The sequence below is a fragment of the Myxocyprinus asiaticus genome, chromosome 18 (genome assembly GCF_019703515.2).
Source record: "Myxocyprinus asiaticus isolate MX2 ecotype Aquarium Trade chromosome 18, UBuf_Myxa_2, whole genome shotgun sequence".
NCBI lineage: Eukaryota > Metazoa > Chordata > Actinopteri > Cypriniformes > Catostomidae > Myxocyprinus > Myxocyprinus asiaticus.
The window spans coordinates 27,393,154-27,416,403 of record NC_059361.1 but is presented as its reverse complement, the minus strand read 5'-3'; the positions used below and the strand labels follow the sequence as shown (position 1 = coordinate 27,416,403).

The 23,250-nt window shown below is 39.7% G+C and overlaps 1 protein-coding gene and 1 long non-coding RNA gene across 4 annotated transcripts in view; both read left to right on the top strand.

Moving 5' to 3' along the window:
- The window catches only part of znf423 (zinc finger protein 423), a 201,974-nt gene that overhangs the window by 8,395 nt on the left and 170,329 nt on the right, over window positions 1-23,250 (top strand). The gene's annotated exons all lie outside the window — the stretch shown is intronic.
- On the top strand, window positions 339-8,461 carry LOC127456098 (uncharacterized). Of its 3 annotated transcripts, none has more exons than XR_007899792.1 (6): window positions 339-5,550; window positions 5,973-6,935; window positions 7,031-7,101; window positions 7,183-7,246; window positions 7,383-7,571; window positions 8,363-8,461. It is a non-coding gene; the product is annotated as an uncharacterized LOC127456098 (long non-coding RNA). The 3 variants fall into 3 exon arrangements; XR_007899791.1 differs by lacking the exon at window positions 8,363-8,461 and adding an exon at window positions 5,849-5,901 and having other exon boundaries at window positions 6,889-6,935; window positions 7,383-7,841; XR_007899790.1 differs by lacking the exon at window positions 8,363-8,461 and having other exon boundaries at window positions 7,383-7,841.

Genomic DNA, 23,250 nt, shown 5'->3' with positions numbered 1-23,250 from the left:
TGACAATTAGCCTGCAGCTCATGCTGTGTGTGAAAGAAAGTGTCTCTTGTGTGGAATAACTTTGAATTGAGTGAAAATGACAGCAGAGTTAAAGTTTGTAAGCTTTTCACTGCTAGAATTTCATGAGAGGGAAATACCGTTAACATTTTAATTTTAAAATTAATTTAACTACTCCCCTTAAAGTTCACCAAAGCAAGGAATATGACGAGTTTGTTAAAGCTAAAACGGAGGTTGCTTTAGCTAAAAAGGGACAAGTTTCATCATTCATAATTCAATTTCATGTAAGTTAATAATGTGCTTTTTGTTTTAGTGTTTTGTTTAGAACTAAGAGCAGTTACTCTGGAAAATGGAAGACATGCAGATACATAGAGAATAAAGTTAATATTTAAATTTCTTTCAAAGTTGTGTCATTAATGATCAGAGATTTGAAACAGGGTTGCATAAAAAAGCAGAACCACCAAACTATTGGCATCAAAGTCGGCAGATGTTGTTCTAAATTATCAGAAATTGGTATCGGCACACATTTGCATTAGTGCATTCCATTTAGATAGGGATGTAAATGTGTGTGTGTGTTTGTGTGTGTGTGTTTTCAACTTTTCCTTAAATTGTAAGATATATATCAGGTATATCAGTCTCTTTATGGACAAGTGTCTGATATATAATGATGCATTAAATGTCTCTTCTTATCTCTCCTCTCCTCTCGGCGGGTGGCTACTCTACGACCCTGCCCTGTCTCGCTGGGCTGTACATTAAACATAAGGAAAGGGGGCAATTAAGTCCACTCTCTACACCTGGCTGATGCATATATTTATTGGCCTGTCTGCCCGCCGGACAGGCTTTGAGCTCTGGCCTGCGCTTTTTTGGAGGTGGCGATGAAGGCCTGCAGAGATCATTAATGAGGAGTGCTGGTGCTGGTTTGACCCCTGCTGAACCCCCCAGAGTCCTTTCTGACCCCTCACCAGGTCATTTGCCCTCCCATGGCCGAGTGTCCAGAGAGCCTCGGAAAACCAGCGAAGGACTGGTGTTGCCTGAGGTGCAATGCTTCCACTGAAGCTTCACGGAATGCGTGTGTGTGTGCGCGCTTGCAAGGTCGAGCTTGTGCCCACGCACAAAGAAATCGCCTGAGCGCTTGTGGCTCCCATTCTATCTACAGCTGAACCTATCGATTTCACAAGGCCTAAAAAAGTTTTCTACCAGCAAGAACAAAACCGTTAAAACAAACAAACACTTACAGAATTGAGCAGCCTTGCCCTTTAGAACACAGATAGAGTTTGACTCTGCAAAATGAAACTTTTGAGTAATTTAGAGTTCATCGAATGTCACAACGTCTGGCTTTACCTTGTTTTAAAGCTTCTAGACAATTACGTTGAGGAATAAGGAGGCGTAATTGATTTGGCAGAATAATAAAAAATGACTGTAACCTTTCACTTATCAATGAAAGTAACGAGTTCTAAGAATACCAGTATGACTAATGAAAGCGAAGCTCCACCAGCCGTATTTCAGTCTGCTATTTCGTCACGGGCAGATTATATGCACTCTGAGAAACCAGCGCTTTCTGTCTTGCGCTAGTAATGCCTTGATAAATTGATTTAATGTGTGAAGCTTCCTCGCTTTATCCCAAGGCTAGTCTGGAACCTAGCATAGAAGCCTTTCTGGGCTTAGACGGAATTAGCCCCTCATTGTAAAAGACCCTCCATTCTGCTAGCCACCGCTGACCTTCGATAAAGACAAGTCATTGATCCCGGAGTAAGCCCTGTTTTCCTTATTTTTCTTCATTTAATTCCCCGTCAAACAGCAAGTTTCCCCCTCCCGCAAAGCTGAGGATAATAACCCGTGCAAACAGCGGGGCTATACTGAAGAAACAATTAAAGCTGCTCTTCGTTTCAGAGCACTTGCTCACACACATATGCTCACAAAGGGAGAAAAAAGGGGAGGGAAAAAAGAAAAGAAGCGGAATAATGACATTTACAAAACGGGCGTTTGTCTACGATGTGTTCATTTGTTGGTTAAAAGTCAGGTTTTCCGTTGTGTGCAGTTCATTTAGCATATGTGCTTTTTTGGAGGGCTGCTCCTGTATTCCAAAAATCTCCCGTAGGAACTGAATGAGGCAAAGAGTGATTATTACTCTCCGGTTTCTCTCCGTTCACCTCAACTCACCTCACTTCTCACCCTCCTGTCTGACTGTACAAGCTTAAGTTTACAAAACACATATTTTTAAACTCTCACTTAATACTGAAATTATGTGTGGAAATACACAGCTATTCTGATTTACATTTGTAAGCCTGTTATTTCTAAAAGTACTGTCTGAAAGTGGCCAATTCTGCCAGTTCTGTGTGTTTTAGACTTTATTATTTGAGTGTCTCTGAGAGAGTCTGTGTGTGACTGTTTTGGTGCTTGGCTGAGAGTTTTGTGGTGTGTTGTGTGTCAGGAGAGATGACTCAGGCCACATGTATGGAGGTGTGTGTGTGTGTGTGTGTGTGTGTGTGTGCAGAGGGAGGGGGGTTACTTAGCTATACATTACAGACAATGTTAAGCTGAATTACCTAAATTACAGAATGTCTTAAAAGATAAAAAGTATTCATAAATTAAGAATGATTTTTTAAATGATAAAAATGGGTAGATGTGTGTTTTTTCTTTCTTTGTAATGTCTGAAGCACCTGCTTGCAACCATTCACGTATGCAAAGGTATTTATGTATTAATTTCTAAGAATGTAAGAAGTTTTTTTTTAGGCATTGAAATAGGTTTGTGTTAAGGTTAGTCTGTATTTATAATTAGCTTAATATAAAAACAGTATATGATATATCCCTATTTTAATAGCTAGATTAACATGTGTATATGTGTGCAGGTGTGTAAGAGCACTGCCAGAGAGACAGAATTTACTCCGAAACTGTGTCAAATCACTAGCCATTTCCAAACCGAATCAGTTAACCTTATGTTATATCTTGTCGGCTCAGTCCCCAGGTAAAGTTCTTCACGCTATAGCCACAGCGTGTATTAAATCATCCATCTGCCGGTCCTCAGACGTGTGTGTGTGCGTGTGTGAGTGCACTCTTTGTGAGCTGCTCTGAAAGGTGTGTATTTGTGTTGTTGTGGTATAACTTGGTTGGAGATGATGTGGAAGGGGTCTCTCTCAGTTCCAGCAAAGCAAACAAACAAAAAAAACAAAAAATCCAGGGCCAAGAGAGGTGCATAGAAATTATTAACCATCCACACACACTCTCCCAATTCTTCTTTATTCTCTCTTTCCTGCTCTGCTTCTCTTGCCTAATAAATGCTTCATGTCACCATCAAACAGGGCCTGACTTGCTCCAGCAGAGGCAGAGAGAGGGAGCGGAAAGAAAGAGAATTGGAGATGGCAGGGCGTGGGGGTTGTGTACTGTGGGGCCTTAGTGTGGATGCAATGGCTAGATGGATAGATGGACAGATGTTAAAAATGTACAGTTTTGGCCTGTTCTGTAGTGACGGACAGGGACCTGTCTGATTCTCTTTCTAACTGTATCTAGATCGATCATTAAACTGTGATAAAATCTGATATAATACCACTCTATACATTCTGTCTGTTCACACACACACGTATACACACAGTTTCTCAGGTGCAAGCACATTAGTTTCTTATACAACACTGTAATATGTTCAGGCAAAGTGTACAATGCAATACTTTACAGATAACTACTGAAATAATCAGTCCGTAATAATCTGTAAACTTTAGTCCAAGTACGTGGCAAGAAAAAGTATGTGAACCCTTTGGAATTAGCTTGTTTTCTGCATTAATTGGTCATGAAATGTGATCTCATATTCATCAAAGTCACAAGTATAAACAAACAACAGTGTGCTTAAGCTGAACACATCCCATGTAAAAAGTAACTGAACCGTTGGATTTAATAATTGGTCGATCCTCCTTTGACAGCAATAACCTCAACCAAGCGTTTCCGGATGTTCAGAAGGCCGCTGTGTGTGTGTGTGCGTGTCTGTGTGTTATGTTATGTTTCAGTTGCTTTATGTCATTAAAGTTATGTTGAATGTTCTGCCAGTTCCCGCCTCCTCCTTGCCCATCGTAAGAACCCTGTTACACTAACTTCAAGCAGTTAGAACAATGTGACAAAAATATATGCAAGTCCTACCCAAATGTTTAAATGTCACGATTTTTACCATCTATTTGCATTAGTTTATATCCAGCTGGTCATGTTTATGCATTTGTTAGCCAGCTAAGTTGCATATTTAAAGCTAGTGATGTGAGAAACCAAATTAATATCTTCATGCAGCCGAGAGAAATGTATAAACAAATCAGAAACGCTTCTGATTTTAATTCAGATTTTTTTTATCCTCACTGTAATACGATGACTTCAGATCGATCACATTCTTGCGCTAAAAAAAGGCTAGACACATACAGTTTAACAGAAAGCAGTCAAATGCTTTTAAAGTTTTTTTTAAATTAGACACATCATCTAAAAAACAGCACTCCTACACAAAATGCTGAATAAACAAAAACAAAGGGAAACAAAGACTCATCTCACTTGCAGTTACATAAAAAAACAAATGGATGGTTGCAAAAGCATTCAGTGTGAACAGTCCCTTACAGTTGGTGGAGGTATTTGGCCGTTGCGTCTTGCTCTCTTATAAGCGTTTCTCAGATTAAGTAATGAGTTGTTTAAATGCTTTGTCTGGAAAGATGTTCAACTTGGAAATGTGTGTCTCGAGATCCTCATGTTCGGTTCCAGTCTGTTGTGCTCTGTCTGTTTGAACAGCCCATGACTTGGGCTCATAGTCTGAGTTACTTCACCACCAAGTTCAGCCGAATACCACTGCTGCCTGGTATTGCTACCCTACATACAACTGTAATTAATAAAAAACAATGTGGTATTTCGCTGTTATTATGAAGCTTGAGTCTGGAGTAGTAGGAATCAGTGCAAGTGTAACACCATGTCTACTGAAGCGTTTTCCCCCCTCATTTTACTTTTGACCTAACATTTGAGAATATGGACAGACTAAAATATTTTATTTATTTATTTTATACACATTAGTTGAAAATGAAATGCTCTTTTTTTAACAGCCAGGATAGGAATGTTCTATGCAATAATATAATGGTGCTGAATGGTTTATGTATTTATTGCGCCCCCTTGTGGACTAAGGAAACAACGTCAATTTAAAAATCAACTGACTTTACAGTTCGAATATTAGTTCATATATATATATATATATATATATATAATATTGATATATTTATTTCATTAAAAAAAGTACAATACATTTTCATGGTTCAGTCAGTACTGTTTATTTTTGTAATAAAGTTCAGCACTATTTTACTTTATTTTTTTCATTCAGTATCAATTCTAAAAACTATCGGTTGATTAATCGGTTATCGGCAGGTACTGCCCAACTTAGTTATCAGTATCTGTAAAATCCAATATTGGTCTACCTCTAGTCACAGCAGTCTCAGGCCAGAGGTTAGGGTGGAGCTAATTACAACACAACAATCATGGCGGAGCTAAATACAACACAGCAATAATGGCGGAGCTAATTACAACACAACAATCATGGTGGAGAACACGGTGAGTTGTTTTATTTATAATATCTTATTAAATCTATCATTATTTGGTGAACAACGAATCTATATATGAATGCTTAGTTTTTATCTGCTGACTACTGAATCTGTAGTTGTGTTTCTTGTTATTCTTATTGAAGCTTGAATTTTTTTGTCATGTTTTATTAAATTAGATATTGTTCTGGGGACATTTAAGTTACCCTTTCAGATTGTGTTTTGTAAATAGGCATACCGATAAAGTCACTGAAGCTTTTTTTATATTTCTGAATATAAATTGGTTGTTCTCTTTATTTTGTTTTGTTTAGGCCTATGGTTTGTGAGTTTATGGTAACCTACTAATAGGCTACTCTTGAGCACTGTAAGTATTTTGTTGCATTGGTCAAAGTTCCTGAAATTAAGCTATGCATGTGGTGCATTTTTCCCTTGTAGAGACATATTACAATATGGAGAGTTCAAACATCAGTTGCAGCAATGCAAAACCTTTTTGCATGGCAAGTGTGTTTAAGCTGACAAGACTGGACAAATCAAAATTGCATCTCTAAAGCGACTATGTTCACTTTACTTTTCACATATTTGGGATTGGGCTGTAGAGCATCACTCCATTACCACTGTCTGTACTGAGCAACTAGTTTCAAGGAGGGACGATTTTGAAAATTATTACTATGTAAACATAAATAGCATCCCACTTCAGCCAAAATGCCATCAACCACCTGCTCAACAGTGCCCACGCCAGCGGTCAGAGACACACCACCAACCACCAGTGCACCAGTGCCCACGCTAGCGTTCAGAGATACACCACCAACCACCAGTGCACTAGTGCTCACGCCAGCGGTCAGAGACACACCACCAGTGCCCACGCCAGTGGTCAGAGACACACCACCAACCACCAGTGCACCAGTGCCCATGCCAGAGGTCAGAGACACACCACCAGTGCCCACGCCAGTGGTCTGAGACACACCATCAACCACCAGTGCCACAGTGCCCACACCAGCAGTCAGAGACACACCATGAACCACCAGTGCCAATAATTGGTGTGCTTTATAAGTATTTGTTGGAAGAAAGAATAAGGACACATGCTTTTATTGAAAACAACTTACAGTACAATCTATTGACTTAGATATGCATTTATCTAATGCATTTCCTGGGAACCCAAAACATTGTCGTTACTATCATCCTTGCTCTATCTCTACCAGTTGAAATGCAGGAGCTCTGTAGCTCAACTGGTAGAGCATGGATCATGCTTAACCTGGCATATACTGTACGATACTGTAAACACATATTTGCATAGCACTTTTTATGCAATTTGAACTGTTCTTGAAATTGTTTTTTTATTGTTGTTTTTCAGTATGCAGTCTGCACTTTGTCTAGGGTGCACCCTTTGATTTTACACCTGTAAGTAATTTATTACCACTTCAAGAAATTAAATTGGACTTCATGCTGTTGTTGCAGTTGATATTTAAAAATTGTCCTTTTTTTCTGTTGTCAAGTTTGACCATTCCATTATAAGGAAATGGAGGACTCTGATACTTTTGGATAACTTTGGAGTTATCTCTGAAAGGTATCTCCCTATTTCCCTCCAGACTACACTAGCCACCCCCTGAATGACAATTCTAAATGAACCAAAAAATGTATGTTACAGGACAGAAGCCTTTGTTCAGGAGTCACTTCCAAGAGGAGAACAAGGCACTCCCAGCAGCGATGGGGTATGTGTCAAATATAGACATATAGATATGTATGTATATATAACATATACACACACACACACATACTTTATATATAGGTGTTGTTGCAAATATTAAAACCAATAATTACATTATTCTTTACTCTTCTCTAATGAAGTGGCTACCAATAATTAAAGACCTCAAAACAGTTGTGAAATGGCTGCATGGGAATAAACAGCTGTTCAGGGGCACAGTTGCACAGTCGTTTTCTACAGTTGGAAGAAGAGGACAAGGAAAAGGCCATCCACAATCTTTTTGAAGAACCAGAACTTTCCAATGAGACTTTCACATTTCATTTTCTTTTTAGGTATGACATGGAGATTTGTTTCATGGAATTTCATAATAAGCTGGGACTAGGAGTAAATTGTTCTTTTGATGAGTTTTAAGTTGTCCATTTGTTGTATAAAGTTTGAGTGTTTCTGTTAAATTGTTGCTGTTGTTTACAAGTTGTTTAAATTATTATTTTAGTTCTATTTTATCAATATTAACATTTCTTATTAGTTTTTTAATTGTCCAATATACAATATATACATTTTTGCTAGGCTTTGAAATTGAATGTTTATTTTTAATTTGATATGATTAAATATAGATGACTTTAAATGCCCATGCTTTGTTCCTTTTTTTACGTACTATTTGTAACATCATGAACATGAAGGAAATCATATCTCATATAAAATAGTCAAATGGGTAACACTTTAAAATAAGGTTCCATTTGTTAACATGTTAACATGAATAACAATGAGCAATACAATTTCAGCATTTGTTAATCTTGGTTAATGTTCATTTTAACATTTACTAATATATTTTTTTTAAATAAAAAGTATATGTTAATATTAGTTCATGGACTTTGAACTAAAAAAGAACAATTGTGTCTTTATCCATTAACATTACCAAGACTAATAAATAATGGTTAAAAATATAGTTCATTGTTTGTTCATGATACCTACTGCATTAACTAATGTTAACAAAGGGAACCTTATTGAAAAGTGTTGCCATTAAATGTTTAAGATAGTCATCAAATGGAAATCGATGTGAAAACAACACTTTTTAAATGTAATAAAGCAAACAAATTTAAGAAATTATGCTTCAAAACTGTAGGTGGCGCAAGCATCGGTCCGGAAACTGCTGTGGCTCCATTAGCTCCGCCCTACCCTCCCGCCTGAAACTGCTGGCCTGGTGCTGCTGTCCTGACACTGCTGTGAAGTATGGCTCTGCGGCTCTGCAGACAGATATATCTCGCTTCAGCTCAGCCATATTCTTAGGATTTCTAGTGTGAACGGCTCTCTTGCGGTCGTTCCACAGCATCTCTATTGGGTTAATGTCTGGGCTCTGACTGTGTCACTCCAAAAGGTGGATTTTCTTTTTTTGAAGACAATTTATAGTGGATTTTTTTTGTGTTTAGGGTCATTATCTTGCTGCATCACCCAACTTCTACTGAGCTTTAGCTGGCGCACAGCCACCATGACATTATCCTGTAGGGTATCTTGATAAACGTGGGAATTCATTTTCCCCTCGATGATGAAAAGCGGTCCTGGTCCCGGAGCAGCAAAGCAGCTCCAAATCATGATGATTCCTCCACTGTATTTCACCGTTGAGATGATGTTTTCATGTTGGTATGCGGTGCCCTGTTTACGCCATATGTAGTGCTGCGTGTTCTTTCCAAACTATTCAACCTTAGTTTTATCAGTCCACAAAACATTTTCCAGTAGCGTTGTGGAGTGTCAAGGTGGTCTTTGGCAAACTTCAGGTGCGCAGCAATGTTTTTGTTGGAAAGCAGTGGCTTCATTCGTGGTGTTCTGTGATGGACACCATGTCTGTTTAATGTTTTCCATATAGCAGACTCATGAACAGAGATGTTAACCAGTTCCAATGATTCCTTCAAGTCTTTAGCTGTCACTCTAGGGTTCTTTTTCCCCCCTCATTAAGCATTCTGCCGTGTGCTCTTTGAGTCATCTTGGCTGGACGGCCACTTCTAGGGAGAGTTGCCACAGTATTAAATCGTCTCCATTTATAGGCAGTTTGTCTAACTGTGGATAGATGAATATCTAAGCTCTTAGAGATAACTTTGTAACCCATTCCAGCCTTATGCAAAGCAACTTTTCTTGATCGTAGGTCTAATGAAATCTATTTTTTGCGACGAATGGTCCACATCAGTAGATGCTTCTTGTAAATAGCTAACTCAAAATGTTTGAGTGCTTTTTGTAAGTCAAAGTAGGTCTAACCCACACATACAATCTTATTTAATTGATTGGATGCCAGGTTTGTCAACTCCTGACTCTAATTAGCTTTTGTTGACGTTATTAGCCTAGGGGTTCACTTATATTTTCCACAGCACTGTGAATGTTTAATGGGATATGATCAATAAAGACATGAAAGATTATAATAGTTTGTGTGTTGTTAGATTAAGCACATTGTCTATACTTGTGACTTTGATGAAGATGAGATCACATTTTATGACCAATTAATGCAGAAAACCAGATAATTCCAAAGGGTTTTTAATTCTCATATTTTTTCTTGCCACTGTATGTTGCACACAGTCAGTGCTATTTTATGGTTACTTTTACTGTTGGCTTGTGTGCAGTATAGACGGCAACACAGTACATAATTAGACGCAACAAGGATTACATTACTTTTTGAATTTACACCAAGTTTATGCCATTTTATATTTATTTAATTTATTTACTCACAAATAAAATTGTAAAATCATCTCTTCCCTATAACATAGTCATGTAGCTACAGTTAGAAAAAAGTAATGCAAAAGTAATTTTCTGTAAAAAGTAAAGGTGTAACGTATTTAGTCACTTTTAGAAAAAACACAGTAATGTAACCCATTAATGCGTCTTAAGGAATCAGATTAGTTTTTCAAAGTAGACGAACATGTAACGTGTTACTTGGTGAAATGTAACATTCACCAACATTGCTTGTGTGTATTTTGAGAAGAGCAAACAATGTTCTTTAAAATTTTCTCATATCCTAAAATAAGGGTCACTGTAAGTGTTGGTAGAGTTCATTTAATAAGAACCCCTCCCACAAAATCCCCATACACAAACAAACATACGCTGGCATGGTCTCCGGTGGGCGAAACAAACAGTGGAAAGGTCTCAGAAGGAGCATGATTGCAGAGTTAATCTGTCCTCTAGTGATGCAGGCCAGCCGCAAAGCTCCTTCAGACAGGGACACATTGTAATGCCTAATCAAGTCTGTATCAAACTAAATAATGCTGTAGCGTGAAATTGGAAGCCGAAGTCAAAAAGCACTCCCCAGCCTGTACTACAGGATAAGGCAATTAAGACTCTCTTTCTCCCCATTCTCTCTCTCTGTCTCTGTCTCCCAAGCAGTCAGGCTGTACTCTTATTTCTTTGTGTAACAGCCCTGCTCTCTTTCTCCCTCATTTCAGTTGATGGTATTGTTGGTGGTGTTCTGGGAACATCTATTTCTGGAGGGTCCCACAAGGCACTGGGATCCAGGGAGGCCGTCGTCCTCCTAGGTGAGGGGCATTCGGCACGGGGCCCTCCACCTGCCAGGGGGAGTTAACTGGGTTTTTGGGGAAGGTGGAGTGTGTGTGTGTGGTATTGATGGGTCATAATGAGTTTTTTTTTAATGTTTAATATTTTAGTGACTGTACTTTAATTATTGTGCTGACAGTGTATTGTGCTTTTGCTGTTAGATTAGTTTGCACAGTAAAATCATTTCTAAGAAGTTGTTGTCTTTAAATCTATCCCATTTAAAATCAACGGTACCACAGTCATGCATATGCAGACGGACATCTTTTGCCATTACATTGTTACATTGTTTTTTTTCAACCTCTTGCAGCATGAGTGTTGCTTTTCTAAGACAGCATGTCAAGATAAAAGTAGTTTAACTTACATTGACCCTTACATTCTGTTCCATTCTGTTGCACTCCATCCAGCTGTTTTTGTACACAAGAACATAGTTTATGCGAACGCCCCCTAAGAAACACGTCCAATCAGGGTCACCTGATCCTGAAACCAGCGTAATTATTCACCGCTTATTAAAAGGGATATTTCACCCAAAAATTAAAATTCTGCCATCATTTACTCATCCTCATGTCATTACAAACCTGTATGATTTGTTTTTCTTCCATAGAACACAACAGGAGATGTTAAGCATAATGTTAGTATCTTACAGCCTCAGTCACCATTAACTTTCAATGTATGGAAAAACAGATGCAGTGAAAGTGAATGGTGACTGAAGCTAACATTCTACCTAACATCTCCTTTTGTGTTCCATGGAAAAAAGAAAGTCATATAGGTTTGGCACAACATGAGGATGAGTAAATTATGATTGACTAATTCTTCAGGCAAGCTACAGACTAGTCAATTAGGAAAATATGTAGTTTTGCATCACTAGCATGTAGCAGTTTGGGGCTCTGCCGCCCCCCACTGCAGTCACTCCCCCCTGTCCCGGCCCCGTTTGATAGCATCATGGTGGAGAGAACGTGATTATGGCATTCTCCCTAGTGAGCAGCGATCTGAACCTCGTGACACACTCGCTGACAGCCACACACAGCAGACGGGATTTAATCACGTCTGCTCTCCTTCCACGTTTCCTCTTTTCCTCTTTTGCTTTATATCGCTCAGGCTCATTCTCTCTCTCTCTCTCTCTCTGCCTTCCTCAATCCCTCTCTCTCTCTCTCTCTGCCTTCCTCGATCCCTCTCTCTCTCTCTTTCTCTCCGCAGGTATATTGAAAACATTTTCCTCTTGTCTTTGACAGGTGAGACAGATGAAATACAAATTTCACATCTGATCTGAGCGGCCCTTTAATCTTTGCCTATGTTTTCTTCTAGTGAACATATTTGTTCCACCGTTTGGGTACGTGCGTGTGTGATGTGAGTGTGTTTTTGAATGCCATTGTGGTTTACATTTTTTTGAATCTTTGTGTTGAAGAATGTGCATTTCTAAGTACATTTGTGCCTCTGAGTGTGAGCTTATGTGTGTGAGTGTGTTTATTAGAAGCCAAAAGTCAAAGAGTGTCAAGATAAATAAATAAACTTTAATGTTCTGCATTGTGTGTTTAAAGTTGGGCTGTAAGCTGATAAGAGGACCTGACTGCCTCTTTCAGTGTGTGTGTGTGCGCGTGTGTGTTTGAGAGGGGAATGCAGAGGAAGAAGGAGAGTTGACACTGCACCCAGGGCTTTCCTGAGGAAATGGCAGCTGATGGCCTTTAGCCAGACATTCGCATCATACGGCCAGGAATGTGCCATGTGTGCACAGGAGTGGGAGGAGTGTGAGAGTCAGAGAATGTGTGTACGTGTGTGAATGTGCTTAAACGTGTGTGTCTTCATGCTGGTTTAGGCTACAATTTAGCCTGGAATAAATGTTTAGAGTTAAAGCTAAAATTTATTTTTTAGGTATTTAAATACTTTCTCCTATCTTAGTTTAATATGCAACGACTGCTGTTAGTAAGCAATTCGGATGTTTGCTTCCTTAAGGCCACGTCCACGCTAATACGTTTTTGTTTGAAAATGCATTAATTTGGCTACATTTTGTCTGTCTGTCCGTCCACACTGAGATCTTGTTTTTGTCCAGCAAAAACTGAGCTTTTCAAAAACACTCTCTGAAGTGAATAAATTTGAAAACGCCGTCTTCGAGTTGTAGTGTGGACAGGGGAAATGGAGATATCTGAAAAAGATTTGTTGTCATTTGACGCAGTCATGTGATCCATTCAACCCAAAACAATCAAGATGGTGGCCCATGTTATAGCGGTGTTGTGCCTGCAACCCACTTTGATAGCGTTGTTAAAGATAGATGTTACTTTGTACGACTTTCACATTGCATTCCTTCAATGGTGATGGAAAATTTACTCGGAATTACTGTTCGGCGGTGGAACACAAGGACAATTGCACTTCAAATCTTGCATGGAAATGACGCAGGGCCACGCTTCTAATGTTTTTCCCCCGCATGCGCAGTAAGGGATAAAGATTTAAGCGTTTCCAGACATTTCAGTGTGGGGCGAGCTGCTTTTGGAAAATTTAAATATATAGGGATTAACGTGGATGTAGCCTAAGAGTGTAAACACTGTGGTTCTGTGGTGATATCAAAACATTGCTCTGTTTTTGACCAACCCAACACAGCAACATTGGCTTTACCAATGGCTATTGGGACTATTTTTTATAGCCGACAAATGGATAATGCCAGTTGTGTTTGGGGTAACCTTCTTGGAAACTGTGATTGTTTTTGCATTTCCATTTGGTGAATCTAATGGCATGGACATTACACACTTCATCAAGTTAAATTGGCTTAATAATATGTTGTTGCTTTTGAGGCCTTCACTGAATAGAGATTGTCAGATTACACTAGAAAATGTTGTATTTGTGCTTTTGTGTATGTATGTGTTTGTTTGTCTGTGTCTCATCTCTGTCTTCCATCACATCAGACAGGTTTTGGATCTCTAGTTGGTTCTTGTAAAACATCAAAGTTACCCGGACTTCAAGCATCCTCACAAACACGCATTCGCATTCATTTTTCTCGAAAGAGCGCAAGAGTGGATAGAGGCAGACCTGGTTTGGGTGCAGCAGACATGTCTGCAGTGAAAATGAAATAGAAAAAAGAAAGAAAGAGAGAGATAGTGTGTATGGCTAAGACCCTCTTTTGACTTGAGCTGTCCAAGTTCTCCCAAGAGCACAAAGTTGCCGGAAGACAACACAAGTGGTCTTGCCATCCTCCTACTGCTGTATTTGCTGGCTTTCTTTCTCTACACCATTCTACATCGTTCTTTGACACTGCCTAGTTCCTGTCCCTCATTTCTGTTAGGGATGGGTCATTATGGTTGACTATTCTAACAACCGACTAGTCAATTAGAAGAAAGTGTATGACTTTCTTTCTTTTGCTGAACACAAACAAAGCTTTTTTGAGTATTTCAGCTCTGTAGGTCTGTAGGTAAGTGAATGGTGACCAGACCTTTCAAGCTCCAGAAATCACATAAAGGCAGCATAAAAGTAATCCAGTTGTTTAATATATGTCTTCTGAAGCGATGCAATCACTTTGGGTGAGAAACAGATCAATATTATAAGTCCTTTTTTTTTTTTTTTTTTTACTATAAATCTCCACTTTCACTTTCACATTCTGAAAGTGAAATTAATAGTGGAGATTAATAGCAAAAAAGGATTGAAATATTGACTTGTTTCTCACCCAAAGTGATTGCATCGCTTCAAAAGATATGTTTAACCACTGGAGTCGTTTGGAATTTTTTTTTTTGTTTTGTTTGTTTGTTTTTTTGCCTATATGTGATTTTTGGAGCTTGAAAGGTCTGGTCACCATTTACATGCATAGTATGGACCTACAGAGCTGAGATATTCTTCTAAAAATCTTTGTTGTGTTCAGCAGAAGAAAGTCATACACATCTAGAATGGCATGAAAGTGAGTAAATAATGAGAGAATTTTCATTTTTGGGAGAACTATCCCTTTAAAGCACCGCCGCTACAAACACACACATTCAGACAGATGTTTTTGATCACGCTGCATCTTGTGTTGTTTTTTAAGTGTTGCATTGTCCAGACTGGATATGTTCTTGCACTAAAAAAGCTGTGCACAACACATCAAATGGAACAGAATGCAGGTGTCTTGAGATGCATATTTGACAATATTGACAATCATTTTAAAAACATGCTGCTCGTGTACAAGGTGCTGAAAAACAGCGAGACACGATCAAAAATAGATATCTAGTGCATGTTTACATAGGAAAACAAATGTGTCTACCTAACTATACAGGGCAGACAACCCACTAACTAGACCAGTGGTTCTCAATCCTGGTCCTGCAGTACATTTAGGACTTTTTTCTTGTTTAACACACCTGATTCCACTCATCAGCTCATTAGTAGAGGCTCCAAGGCCTGAACTGGGTGTGTTAGATAATGGAGACTTCCAAAATGTGCAGTGCTTGCGTACTCCAGCACCTGGATTGAGAACCAATGGACTAGTCAAGGACTAGTCAGTGTTGAAAATGTCATAGTTTTGCACATCCTTAATTGCTGTAGATCAGTCCATTGCTCAGATCCACTGGCCTGGGCTGCTGTGCATTTTAGATGAAGCTGCTGGACAGAGCATGTTTGGAGTAGTGTTGTTCTCTGAACGTGAGGGAGCAGTGAGCTGTCTGGGCCCAGTCGGTCCTCCATGTGTCCCTGTGCCATGTAAGCCTTCAGTTTCTCTCTCCCCGCTTTAGTGGGTTTCTGGCCAATGGTGCCGTTTTGTGTTTTTATGGCCGTTTTGTGTAGCGGAGCAGTTTCACTGCTGATAAACGTATTTGGATAATCAGCTTTCCTCTCCATCCCTTGTTTTAGGTTTGGAGGACAGGCCATTGAAGTTGAAGCTCTTTCGGGAAAAGCACAGGCTGTCAGATTGGCACCACACTCTACCAATGCAAGCATGCCGCAGACCTGCGAGCTGCAGCTGGCAGCCAATGCATTCAGATTGCAAGGGTCTGAGGGCGAGGCTGTCAGCTGTGGCCCATCCTGCCTGTACCGCCCTCACGGGCCGGCCTCCAAAGCCTAATTGGACACAGTGACCCAGTTGAGTGATAAGGGCCCCAGCGGAGTTCCCACTGTCCGTGCTTCCATACTGTGCTTAGGGAATACTCATCCCTGTCACTCCATCTCCGTTGTCATTCCACTGCAACTGTGTGTGCGCTTTTGGGGGCGGAGCTGTCGCAGAATCCAGCCTGCATTCAAAACAGCTCTGGCTGCAGGGAAGGAGTTAATGAAAGACATAAACATATTGAGGAAACAAGTCTCCTCCCACTCCTGTCAGTGGTGGTGTGCTGGTGACAAATTGCTGCCTGAGTGTAAATATTAGATGTTGTTTTTTTATGCCACACTCACGCTGTCAACATGGTTGTTTGAATCATGGTGATATTCTTTAGCGGTGGGAATCAGCAGGGACCTGGCAACACAGTATTATGTGGAAATCTTGGTTGTGATATGATAATATTGCAATTTTCTTTGTTTAGTGTATTGCAATTCAAAACTATGATACTGTGATCTTTTTACCTAATCATCTTCATTAGACTACGGTGGTTTGCTCAACAAGTGCTGAACTTCCTGCTTTACTTCATCGTAGAGCCACAAAAGTAGCATAAAGCATACTGTAGGCAAAAAAAATAATAAAATAAAATTTGAAGGAAAAAAAATGTACCTTGGTACCAGTGTGTTTATAATTACATGAAAACCCTAGAAGTCTAGCTGTATGGAGAAAAAGTGTGGACATCCTTAAGAATGAAACATTTTGGTCGAATAGATTTGAGTGTTCGTATGTTTTGTCTTCTCACAAAAGTGGTGGGTGACACAATGTAACCATAATTCAGCCTGGCTCATGAATATTAATTGGGTGATGTAACGTTCATCCAAACTGATTGGTCCATAAAGTTGTTGTATTACATGGTGTGCTACATGCTTAGTTTTTTCTGTGGCAAAGTAAAATAAATCTTTTAAAATGTAAAGATTATTTTCTAAAAGTGGGGGGAAAGAACTGCTTCAACGACTGCTACACCCCTACCTCTAATGGTGCAGTAATTCTGCAGTGATGGTCACTATCTTTTAGTGGATCAGTTTTGCTGCTGTATCTTGTCTTTATCGGTGTAGTAAACCCACACTAATATTGTAAACTATACAGCATGATCCATACATTTTGTCTCAACATATTTGTGTGTACATTTGTGTTCTGTTTATGTGCTATGGTCACCATTTGCGTGCTTGTATGCCCATTCTCCTTGCAGTTGAGTCCTCTCTTCTGAATGGCTTCATACCGCTGTGTCTGGGTATTGATCTTTGGTGGTTGCCTGTGATGTGTGTAGTGCTTACGGGAAAAAGCATATGTATTTTTATATGCGTGTTGGCAGGAGTGAATTGCACCATTCAGAGAGCAGGCCTACGAACAGCGTTCTCTTGGGTGTGTTTGTGCCCGCTTGTGTGTTTGAGTAAGTGCATGCCATGGGCTTCATTTAACGTGTGTGTGAATGTGTGTGAGTGTGGGTCTGTTCTGGTTCAGGTACGCCTCCACCCTCTGTGCTGCAGCAAGATGACTGTGTCTCTGGAGGTCTGCAGGCCAGCGTCTGGAGACACAGCCGTGCGTGTTCCCGTCATTCTCCCTGCTATTAAAAGCTATTAAGCCTTGCAGAACAAGTCAGGCTTTTATCTATTATTAATTATCTGGAAATGAAACAGAGTCTCCCTCTCTCGCTCTCTCCTTCATGGTGAGACTGTGTCGGTACAGGATGACCGTTAGGGCGTCGTTAACCCAGAAAGATGGCAGTGATGGACAGCGGGCTGGATGTCTTCATTTATAATGTGTTTTTCTCTTTCCCGGAGAACACGGGCAACATGAAGCCACAAATAGCGGTCATTAAATCAGCTCTACCGCAGGACTTACGGGTTTGCCTCTGATTGCCTTTATTAAATGTTGATTGCCTTTCCTTATGCTTTTAACCCCAGGTGCAATGGTCAAAGAGGCCCTATTGACTCCGGTTGGATTATCAGGCACCGCGTATTTAGATGTATGAGACATGTATTACAAAGCTGTAGGCACAGGTGGTTTTACCACAGTTAAGGGGTGCTTTTGGGTACAACATGATGCAGAGTTGAAAACCCCCTTAACTGTGGTAAAAGAAGTAACACGCTTCAAGTTGCTTATTGCTTTTATGAAATGGTGGCAATATGATTAAATATTCCAATTTTCAATGAATAATTACATGTATAAATTGTAATAAGCACAATAAAAGTAGTTCTTCTGCTAAGTTATACTTTATAAGATTTGAGGCCAAATAGGTCACGTCCACACTAATACGTTTTCGTTTGAAAATGGATTGATTTGGCTACGTTTACATCTAATCAACACTTGAACAGAGTTTTCCTTCACTGAAAACTGAGCATTTTGAAAACGCTCGTCATTACCTCCATTTCAGTTTCTTAACGGCATCATTTTCCAGAGTATACAGCTATGGAGTGAGTTTTTGAATGTCTAGAGGGGAAGGAAGATCATTGCGTTTTAAAATGAAAATAAATTAGTGTGGACATGGCCTAACATCCTGACTAAAACGGACTCAAGCATCGCATTGTGTCAAAATTTAGAAAATCTTTTTTTTTCTTATCACATGCACACAATGTTTTAGAAACAATAACATTACAGCAGTAATTAGAAAAAAGTAAATGTTTATACCAGTGTATTTCCATTGAAAATAAAGTAGGATACAGGTTATTCACCCGTTTAACTGTCACAGAAGTCTACTCAAGCTCACAGCTGATTTGTCCGTGATTTTGGCATGTTGTTTAGAATGTTCATTTTGACACTGCATGGCAGGCAGAGACTATTTAGCCTGAGATGGAGCACTTGTATTAAAATGAAGGGGACAAATTGGAAAACCCAATATGGTGAATGTAGAAAAGGAAGTCCTGCCTTACTGGTAAAAGAGCCAGTCACCTTTCAGATCGCCTGTTAGACATCGCAAGTAAGCATGTAAAATAGCGTTTTTTTTAGCTTGAAGCCCCCACATCTTACATATAAGCAAGTATGTGATATATATACACTGGTGGCCAAAAGTTTGGAATAATGCACAGATTTTGCTCTTATGTAAAGAAATTGGTACTTTTATTCACCAAAGTGGCATTCAACTGATCACAATGTATAGTCAGGACATTAATAATGTGAAAAATTACTATTTCAATTGTAATTTTTTTCAGAACTTCTTAAACTACTTCAAAGAGTTCTCATCAAAAAATCCTCCACGTGCAGCAATGACAGCTTTGCAGATCCTTGGCATTCTAGCTGTCAGTATGTCCAGATACTCAGGTGACATTTCACCCCATGCTTCCTGTAGCACTTGCCATAGATGTGGCACTTCTTGTCAAGATAAGGTGTTGGAGTGATGGCTGCTGGAAATGGGGTCTGTCTAGATTTGATCAAAAATGACTTTTTTCCAAATAGTGATGGTGCTGTTTTTTACATCAGTAATGTCCTGACTATATTTTGTGATCAGTTGAATGCCACTTTGGTGAATTAAAGTACCAATTTCCTTCTGAAACAGCAAAATCTGTACAATATTCCAAACTTTTGGCTGCCTGTGTGTGTGTGTGTGTGTGTGTGTGTGTGTGTATATATATATATATATATATTATTTATCAAGATAGAAAGATAACTTTTAATGTGTTATTTAATACTTGCTGAAGGTATTTACTAGAAGCAGTCGCTTCTCTCTACGATATGCCAATAGGAAAGCTTAACGGTGTCAGCAACAGTAATTATGGGAATTGGGGCTTATAGGTCTTCTCTCTTTCCCTCTCCCTTCCGCTCACTCAAGAGAGCACACACATAGTCCACTATTATCAGGGTTGGGGAGTAACGGAATACATGTAACGGGATTACGTATTTAAAATACAAAATATAAGTAACTGTATTCCACTACAGTTACAGTTTAAATCATTGGTATTTAGAATACAGTTACATTCAGAAGTATTTTGATTACTGAAGAGATTACTTTGCATTTTATTGTCATTTGATTCATTTAATATTTAGTCCTTTCAGATGGAAAACATTTATATATATAAATGATGCAAACCAAAGTGCATTTGAACAGCAGTGAAACACTTTCTTATGATGTGTTACATTCATATGAGCAGACAGAGAAGTAAGTTTGAAGAAAGTTTGGAGCACAAGAAATAGAAATAAACCTTGTGTAAATTGCCAGCTTTACGCTAAGCTAAAATGCTATTTCTAGCCATTTTACATGCACATGTTACCAGGCAAGATCATATTTTTTTATCAAGAAAATTCAAGTTGGATCATAATTTCTTTTTTTCTAGTAAGACATTTGATATTAGGGCAAAAATCGTATTCTTGATAATAATTTTTGTATTGTTTTCCTGTAAAAATATCTAAAAATTCTTAAAACAAGATATATTTGATTTATCTTGTTTTAGAAACAACACTGCATATGATATTTAGGTTTTTCAGAGAATGTATTTTTAACATGTGTATTTTGTCTTGCTGTACTGGCAGATTTTTTATAGTCAAAACAAGTGAAAAAATCTACCAGTGCTGAAGAAGTAATCCAAAGTATTTAGAATACGTTACTGACCTTGAGTAATCTAACAGAATACGTTACAAATTACATTTTACAGCATGTATTCTGTAATCTGTAGTGGAATACATTTAAAAAGTAACCCTCCCAACCCTGACTATTATCCAATGCTGTGAGAAATGCAAAAGTATAATGACTGATAAAAAATAATATGATGATTAGAATATAATGATTTTTAGAACGTGCATTCCCTGCCATTCGGCTGCATTATGCATATCTGCGATAGAAACAATATTTGAAAATATCTAGCAGTTGACACATATACTGGTATATCATTTTGCTGATTATCGACGCAGAGCCCTGCAGCTTTTTGATGGTCTCATTTTAAAGAGTTAAGATGTCAACTAGGTATGCAGTTTTAAGAGGTTTTGAAGTTGCAAAAATTCATGGTGTTAAAAATACATTTTTAAGATCAAGAAAAAGAAACTTACAAGCACTTGGTGCACTTTATCCTCATACAGTTGTGCAAAGATGCTCTGGTTGGTAGAGCGACATTTAATGATATTTTGTTGCCTTGGTGTTGAGTTGGACTAGGACACTGACATGCTGTCTTACGACTGTAGTGCATTTCATGTATCTTTTTTTATTTTTATTTTTTTATTTTCTGCCCAATTTGGAATGCCCAATTCCCAGTGCGCCCTAAGTCCTCGTGGTAGACGAATCTCAGTTGCCTCCGTGTCTGAGACCGCTATTCCGTGCATCTTATAATGTGGTTTGTTAAGCGCGTTACCGCAGAGATATTGCACGTGTGGAGGCTTCACGTTATTCTCCTCGGCATCCATGCACAATCCACCACGTGCCCCACCAAGAGCGAGAACCACAACGTCTTTACTCGCTGAGCTACCCAGGCCCCCATTTTATGCATCTTTGACCACCTCCGAGCATATGAGGTTTAGCACCCTTCATGAACCACTGCTAATGAAAATAGCTGCCTAGTACCGTTCCAAAGATGGCCTCCGAGTGGACTAACTTGCCTTAAAAGGGACTTTGGTGGCACCCGGTGTAGACAGGGTGTAATTGTAGGCTGTTTACTGTTGCCAAATATGGCTCAACCAATCAGGTTTTAGATCCATAACTATTTGTTTTATATTAGCCATTTTAATGCAGAAGTGTATAATTTTTTGTGCCACTAGTGGCACCGAAAGAAATTGCAAAAATAGTGATTGTTTTCAAGTAGTGCTATTGTTCAGCCAATCAGGTAGTTCTGCCCCAAACTAACGCCATTGGTTGAGCCAATGTTGCTATGTCAGTCTGTGCAGAAAGAGTGCAATTCTGTTTGATGCCTCTAAATAACTTGCTTCACCTTTAACAGAATGGCATCATTCATTTTCCAATTATGTTTTCTTCTCTTATATGCTTTAATTATGAAGAGTAAATCCCCACAGTTATCTTCTTCTCTGTGCGTGTGTTACACGTGTTTCTTGTGATATGTCTGTGCCACATGTTACACAGGAAGAGATCAAACACCCCGCCCTCAAAGCTCTGGACTCCGACATGATTAATCCTGTTTGTGTGCATGTAATGTTAGCGACAGTCTGGGGCCTGGGCTCCTAGATCTATCAGGAGTGAGTTTTAGGGACATGCAGTGGGCCCCTGATTGTGATGCGTGATGGTGTGGAGGCAGCCATTGGCCCTGCATGGGCCCATTCTAATGAGGGGGCCAGACCGCAGTGCACTCTGGGCCCAAACAGCTCGTCGCTGGACACTAATCCCAGGGTGCCGGAGAGCTGTTTTGTACTGACAAAATCACACACACTTTGCCCAGGCAGGAGCACGCATGCACACACACTCATACACACAAACCAGGCAGGAACACAAAGACACAGGGGTATGAACCCATTCAAATGCATGGGCTCATACATGCACAGGGCACACGCACACACATACACACATGCCGAGCTGCAAATGGGGGACTGCTAATGGCTTCCAGTGGGAGAGGAGGAGAGCAAGGCTTTATCCCTTAAGTGTAGAAGACTTAATCATACAGAATGGCCCGGGGCCAGTAACAGGGCTGTACGGCACGCCCCTCCACACACGCATTAGGTATTCTGCAGCTGAATCGGATGCAGACGGTTGCTGCAGAGCTGGGCCCAGGTGAGACTCCCTCCCTCCCGCTCACTTGCCCTCTCCCTTCCCTTCCATCTCTCTCTCTTTCTCTTTCTCCATGTCAAACATGCATACCAACACAGTGGTCCACAAGAGCTTTCATAGTAATGTCATCGGAGATGTGTCTGCATAATATTTCTGCCCTCTCTCTCTCTTTCTTTTCTCTCTCTCCACCCATCTATTAGTCTTCTTGTCTCTCTCAAAATGTATTTTCATACAAGCCTTACTAGCATGATTGTTTAAATAACAATCTCTTTCCCCCCCCGATTCTTTCCTTCACTCTTTTTGTGGCGTGGCGCTGAAGTGCAAAACCATTCTTTGAAGCTTTACCTGCAGTGTGTGTGAGTGTGTGTGAGGCCCTTACTGAGAGAAGCATGGGGCCCGTGTGTGTGTGTGTGTGTGTGTGTGCGTGTGTGTGCTCATTAAGGGCCCTCACAGCATCAGCCAGGTTTAAGAGCGAGAGATGAGATCTTGTTCTTTGTACACATAGTGGCTTCTCGTTGTCGGGATCTCTCACTTGCCGTGAAACGCATCCCTGATTTGATAACAGTGGAGATCCTAGTGGAATTCCTTGCTGAAGTTTAGGAGAGCCATGTATGTTATCCTGCCAGTCGCAACGACAAGAGGATATAAACAGATGCTAACCTGGCTCACCCCCAAGTTCATGATTTTTCTCGGTGTACTTCTGTCCAGAGGGGAATTTTAGGCAAGTTTCATGCTTGATAAGCCCCTCTATTACGGACAGCGATCCACACCTGCTTTCCTTTTATACAACCCAACATTATATAACCCT